The sequence below is a fragment of the Echinops telfairi genome, unplaced genomic scaffold (assembly GCF_000313985.2).
Source record: "Echinops telfairi isolate 266 unplaced genomic scaffold, ASM31398v2 ScPeMD7_6;HRSCAF=24_0, whole genome shotgun sequence".
Classification (NCBI taxonomy): domain Eukaryota; kingdom Metazoa; phylum Chordata; class Mammalia; order Afrosoricida; family Tenrecidae; genus Echinops; species Echinops telfairi.
The window spans coordinates 7,739,807-7,747,312 of record NW_022103902.1 but is presented as its reverse complement, the minus strand read 5'-3'; positions in this window follow the sequence as shown (position 1 = coordinate 7,747,312).

Below are 7,506 nucleotides of genomic sequence, written 5' to 3'. Positions count from 1 at the left end.
CCGGCCGGGAGGGCGTGTGGGGGGCTCGCCCTCACGGCCACTCCGGGTTTCTCTGTGGGAAAGTGCAGAGGAGCTCGCGGAGCCGCCGTGCCTCCGCTCCACTGGACGCTGCTCCACATACAGTACATGCAACCCGGAGAGCCTGAAAACACTCATTTTATATAAGGGCGCCTGCCATTGGCCCGCGCTGTGACGGGCGGGCGGGGCAGCCAATCAGGAGGCCTGTTACACCCAAACACACGCACCCATACACACATTTTACAGAGACACACAAAGATCATCACATTTTCTATTTTCTCATGTTCGGGACCTGTAGACAGTCAGAGAGGACAGGTAGAGGGAGGCCACGCAGACGGAACCCAAAGAAGGAGACCCCGTCGGCACCAAGTGGCAAGGTTGGAAACTGGTGTCCTTTTGACTTGGGAATAAACTAAAACTCCACTGGGCATGGAAGTGAAGGGTTTCTTCTTGTTTTTAAATCGCTGCCTGGTGGTACCCCATGAGAAGGACGTGCATTGTGTTATGGTTTTCCAGCCTGACCTGGCTAACAAGTGTCTAAGGAAGGCTTTTATCAGCTTGGATTTCTTTTTCTTCCTCTTCTTTTTTTTTATAAATCAATGGGTTAGCCATCACTTAGGCCAAAAGAGTGCAAGATAAGTTTATTAAGACCATAATGCGTGGACATCGGTAGTGCTGCATTCGTCGGTAAATTAAAAAATGTTCATGCAACAATACACAGACATAAAGATAAATTAAGCACTTTGCTAAGAGCCCATCTACTTTTAGTTGGTGGACAGTAATCACCTGTGTGGCATGAAAGCGATGCTGTAAGGGAAAATAATGCATGAAAGACTGCCTATAGAACCGCTTTCCTTGAAAACATACACTTTTATTCAATATCTGCAAGATCTGTATTTTTCATGTTCCTTTTTAGTGTGAGTCAAAAAGTATTGCTACTGGAGTTCCACTTCATACATGCACAGGTTTACTCCAAACAAAACATGTTTAAATACGTCTCTTCAATCATTGGATCCCTATAGACAGGCTCTCTTAATATGCTTCTCTTAGTCTTGGTTAGGGTTCCTTTAAAAAAAAAAATTCCAGGCAAAACAGTGACTTCCCGGGGAATCTGGTGGGCCAGTTCAATTCAAGGCAGAGAGGGCTGTTCAGAAGGTCAAGGCCACTCTTTGGGGGGGATTCCAACTGCGTAATCTTGATCATTTGTTTCAAAGGACACTGGGAAGTCATAGGGATTTATCGTAAAAAGTTTTAAGAAATTTAAAAACTGCATTGGTGAGAAAAGACTGGGAAAGTTGTGCCAAAGAATTTTTTTTTCATCGTGACAATGCACCTGCTTCAATTGTAGCAAGGGTTGTCCCTATGAGAATTTCATTGGGAAGCCTAGCCTTATCCAACTTCCAGCCCTGATCTTGCCCTTTCGAACTCTGTTTTGTTTCTGAAACTAAAAAAAAACAAAAAAACATTAGGGAAGAACACAATTTGGGTCCTGTGAAAGATGCTAAAGCTGCCTTTTTGATGTGGTAAGAGAGCAGAATTCTTCTGGAAGGGGTCAAGTGATGTAAGCACTGCCTTCAGATGGGTGTCTATCTAGGTGATGAAGAGGATGTGTCTGGAAACAGTCACTTCATATTTTGATATATTTGTTTAACAAAAGTGGCTGTGATTTTATAACCATACTTTTTTACTTACCCTCATATACATGATTCCTACCTTGTATACATAACACACTACCACTGAGTCAATTCCTATTATAGCCACCCTGTAGGACTGGGTAGAACTACCCCTGTTGCTTTCTGAGACTAACTCTTTACAGGAGTAGAAAGCATTGTCTTTCTCCCAAGGAGTAGCTGGTGGTTTCAAACTATTGCCTTTGTAGTTTCCAGCTCAATGAGTAACCAACAAGGATTCATACAGATATATATGATTTTTGCTTGATGTATTTTACATCTGATGTAAACATTTTATGGACTGACTTGAAGATGGTGAACCCAAGGTCCATTTTTTCGGATTTTTTAAAATGCATCTTTGGCAGATAGAGTTGACAATCTGATATAAACAAGTCAACAGGTTCCTGAAAGGTAAACACCAAAAGCTGTCAATTGTGTTTGCCTCCAACACATTGCAGTCCCATGTACAACAAAACAACACGTTGCCTGCTCCTCACCTCCAGCTGGTCGACCTTCTGGAACCGAGTGCCCCTGCTCATTTCTCAAGGGTAGCAAGATCTCTCTATGAGAATTTCATTGGGAAGCCTTACCCTGTCTACCCCCGCCGCCCCCTACCCCCTCAGCCCTGATCTTGCCCCTTCAGACTCCTTTTTTGTTCCCCAAACATAAAAAGTTTCCCAAGAACACAATTTGAGTTCCTTGGAGGTGCCCAAACTGATGGTTTGACTGGTGTCGCCAGGTTTTGTATGTTGGTTTGTTTTTTTAATGACACTTTGGCATCTTCCTCAACCTAGGAAAGGAGTTCTAGTGTCACTGTGGGTTAGGCATGGGGCTGTTAACTGCTAGGTCAATGGTTCCAACCCCCCAGCCACTCTATAGGATGCTATCTGTCCTTGTATAGTATTTACATTCTCAAAAACCCTATGAATCTGAATGAACTCAACAGTGGGTTTGTCTTTTTGGCTTTGTGGTTATTGTTTTTTAAGTTCCAAACTAGGGGGCTTGTCTTGTAGCACTCTATAAGACACTATTGTGTTTTGATCCATAGGCTTTTCATTCATTCATAGCCATTCTTCTTAGTTTGCCTTAATCTGGAAGCTCTGCCAAAACCTGTTCAACAGGGGTGTCTCGGCCTGTATTTGAAATACCAATGTGATCGCGTCCAGCGTCACAGCAAGGCCAAGCCTTCGCAATGCGACAGATGGACAAGTGGTGGAATGCTAAAATGTAAAACAAACAAACCTGTGCCTTCGGGTCAATTCCAATGCCCAGTGGCCCCACAGGGGTCCTGACTCAAACTAACTAGCTGAGCAACCTTAGCCTCTCTGGGGTTTATTTTTCTTGTGTTTTGTTTTTTAAGAATAAAAGAAGAAACTCTCCCAGATTCCCTTGGTGAAATGTTTATTCAACACCTACTATACACCAGGCATTATTGTAGACCCTACGTGTTTTTCCTTAGAGCCTTTCTGATTTAGACGTCTGCTAACTATTCTTAAAGCCCTGATGATAATATTCTTAAAAGCACTAATAGAAACACTATGATTTTGTGCCCTCAAAACATAACTTTAAAATAGCCAAATAAGAAAATTTACTTTAAATTCCCACTTATTTCTTTGGTGGCATTTAAGGTGTTTCTTCCACATTCATGAAGTTGTCAAGTGAGTGTATATGTGAAGCAAGTGGAAAATATGATCAGATCCAGAGAAAAATTAAGTTTGTGAAGTTCAGAAAACAAATGGCAGTATTTTGAAACTTGTTTCATTTAAAGGAAGAGCTTATTTAAAAGAAAAAAGAATATAAAAGTTGCAGCTTTTTAACTGAGACTATTAAGTTCTCCTAAAGACGCCCTGTATTTACTTGACAGAAGAATCAAATTGTGCTTTCTCCACACTCTGCTGTGATGAGGTCAGTGCTAAGTATTGTTATCTCTCTTCTATCGTTTGGGAAATGAAGAAGGGAGCAATATATAACCTGCTCAATTTTAGAACGGAGGTAAACTCACTTTTCTTAATATTCAACACAAATTTTAAACACACTTCTCTTAATATCCAATGCAAATATTCAACAAAAAGTTGATTAACTTTACAGCCCCTCATTCTAATTGACAAACTGACAAACGAGCAAAAAAAAAACAAAACCTTAGAATTTCATGATCCAATTTTTAAAAGTAAAACAAACAAACAACGGATTGATGTATTGAATTGCCAAGCAAAATGTGAATTGTTTACCAGTATATTTATTTTATGAAAAATAAAAGGCCAGTCTACTCCTGACTCCCAAACCAAACCACAGGAAAAAAATTATTTAATTATTGTCACTGTCACTTTCAAATATATTTTTGTCTGTGTACATTAAATATATTACCACTTTGTGAATATACTGTTTATTATCAATCATAAACTGATAGAAAGCATGCAATAAAGAAATGAAATAAGAGTGCTCATATTTTCTTTCCACACACATGTGAGAGCCCTAAATTCCTATGTCCCCTTCCTAGGAGTTGGAATTGACTCGGTGGCAGTGAGTTGAATCCTGGGTTTTTATCTTTTTATTTGAAGTCCAAGACACCATAGTGGTTGAGCATTTGCCTACGGTCCGCAAGGACGGCAGTTGAAAACCAGAGAAAGATGAGCCTTTCTACTCTTGTAAAGAGTTAGTGGCAGAAACCCCCAGGGGCAGTTCTATCCTGCCCTCTAGAGTCTCCGTGAGCTGGAGTGGACTTATAGCCGTGAACTTGAAGACCGCTGACTCGGTGCCAGATACTAACTCACCAGAACGAAACCAGATTTAAAAGATGAGTAGGGTGAACACATAGGAGAACATGACTTTTCGCAAGTCATGACTGCTGCTGAGAAACCAGGTGGTCCACAGATCTTTTAGATTAGGAGAATGGCACTTTTTTAAAATTTTTTTTTAAATTGTGTATACGTATACATTCAAGCTGTCCAAGGGTGGAAAGGTAAATCGGACTACGAATTTATGTAGACTTGAGAGAGGATATTTCTACACAGGTATTTACAGGGAGCCCTGGTAGTGTATTGGGCTGCTAACAACAAGATCAGCAGTTCAAATCTACCAGCCACTCTGCAGGAGAAAAATGAGTCTATCAATGCCCAGAAAGACTTAAAGTCTCATTCAGGCAAAGAGGAAGTTCTACCCTAGAGAGTCACTATGGGTTAGAATCAACTCCATGGTAGTGAGATTTATATGTGCTATAAATAAAAAGGGAAAAAATGGGAATTTGGTGGTTCTGACTCATGTCGACCCTATAGGACAGAGTAAAGTTGCCTCATTAGGGTTTCCAACCTGTGATCTTTACATGAGCAGACGGCCACCTCTTTCTCCCATGTGTGGGTTCAAATTGGATCTTTGGGTTAGCAGCTGAGCTCTTAACCACTGTGCCCCCAGTACTCCCTTTCATTTTTCTGAGCACATGCTAAATATCAGTGGTGTGCTCGGCATCATATATCTATCTAAGCCGCTAGGAAGTGTGCTTTTGTAGAGCATTTACTTAGAGGTTTCTTCTGAGTGCTAGGCATCTTGCATGCTAGGTGCCAGCAAAGGAGGGCCCGCTCCTGGAGTAGGCAATGGAACGTCATCCCGGTCTCCTGTGTGAGGATTGGGCCTCCCCACTAACTAAGAAAATGGGCCTGAGAATTAATTTCATGTAGCAGTTTGCAGTTCAGGGAACACATTTAAGAACCAAGATCCAGAGATTTGAAATAGCCAGCCAAGCTCAGAAATTTACAATGTGATCACTACAAATAAGCCTTTAGTAGAGTTTATTGAATTTTTATAATGTAGAGTTATGAAAATAAATAACAGCTGTTGGTTACCAGGCTTACGTGGCATAAGAGAGCCTTTGTCTTTTCCCTTTGTCATGATTACAACTGATTTTTCAATCACAGGGTCAGCTTGCCTGGGTGGCATATTCTCCCTCCTGTACGTGCCTTTGATTTTCCATCTTACTGTATTTTATGAGGGTCCTTTGTTGTTGTTGAGGCACGTAAAATAATTTTGGGAAAGTATAGTTAAATGTGTGCCTGTGTCTATGTGTATACACATACAGTTATGTACATACATGAATAATGATCTTGGGAAGTGCCTTAATCACTCTAAGACACAGTTTTCACATTTGTAAAATGGGGACAATTGATATATTTATTCAATCATAAATTAAATAATCTATATAAAACGGCTAGGACCAAAGTATACTAAACATGCAATAAATATCTTCACTTATCTTCCACATCTACAAACCAGTGATAGCTCTGTTACAGAGAGATTTTTTTAAGCCTTAACTAACATATTATAGGCAACGGGTGTGTTGATGAGGCTGTCTGTTCCTGTAAAGATGTACAGCCTTAGAAACCCCACTGAGTTGGAATTGAGTCAATATGTTGTTTACCCGGTAGTTGCAACTTACTTGCCTTATATTTGCAAATTACCCATGAGGCTACATTCTACCAAGACCTGCACCTGGGTGGAAAGGGGTGTCAGCCTGATCCAAGGATAAAGGAAACATCCGATTGGGTGGGCATTACAAGCACTCAAAAAAGCATTAACCTGTGTAACAAATCTCTCTTTGAAGCAAACCTTGCCTTATGCCTGGAAACTCTAGATAGGGGCAGTGATGAGGGTCTGCCTTGCATAACCCTTTATGACTTGCACTTGTCCTTAACAGAGTTTTGCTTTTTTGCATCCTAAACAGAAAAAAGGGGAAAAGAGTATCTCTCCTCTTTGAGTCAAGAGACTCAGACAGTTACAACACTTCTTAGCTCCTAGTGTGGAAAATCTATGATCTTGAAGAGAATCCGCTTCTATCTCCTGTGTTTAATCAGCGTTGGGAGGGAGACTTAAAGGACACCCCGCTTGCCTCAAAAGATGCTGGGTGAAGCAACTTAGGAAGTCCTACTTGCCGGTGACCTTCTGCAGCATTTCTGTGCACTGTTCTTAAGGAAGTCGCGTACCTTTGCTTGTATGACATTATTTGTGTTTTGATAGAGATCTCTATTTGGTGGTAAACACCTTGAGGATGCCTCCATCTGTTTTCCAGCTCGGCCTAGAACAGTAATTCGCAAGTTGCCTCCCATGTCACTCCACAAAAATTTGCAAGATAAATAAACAAGCAACAAAACAAAACATAAATTGCAGTAAAGAATCTAAGGATATGGTGGCAGAGAAGGTCAGGGGTCCTGAAAGATGGTGAGCATGGTTTGCATTGTCTATAATCATCATAGATTAGGCTTGCATTTTGATTTCATTTTCTAATATATTTTTACATCTGAGAGATTCTAGCACACTCACTAGAATTCCCATGAAGCAAGTAAAATAGATAAGGGATCTTCTTTTAAAAGATGAAAAACTGGAAGCAGGGAAAGAATTACTGATTCCCTCACTACTGTACAGCTGGTTGCAGGGAGGAGTTGGCACTGAAATTCTAGATCCTAGTTCTACAAGCTTTTGCCTTTTGAAGGGAGGAGGGGAATTCCTAGGGAGTCACTTAAGGATTGTACCATAAAAATAGGTCTGTAAATGGGCGACGACGATTTTACACTAATGGGTTTGATCATCAAATCCATAAGCTTTAGCATTAGCCGGGAGGTCCGTCCCATTAGAAGCTTCAGCAACATTCCCAGCCAGGAACCTTGGCTCTGACACATCTGGTTCCTGAGAACTCCCATCTTCTCAAGAGGAGCTACGTCTTCTTCTGACAATCTTGACGACCACAAAGCTCTTCCGCCATTGAACATATAATTTTTCTTCTTGTAAGTTTTAACCCTTGTTCCTTATTCTGCCCTCTTGGGACCACACAATC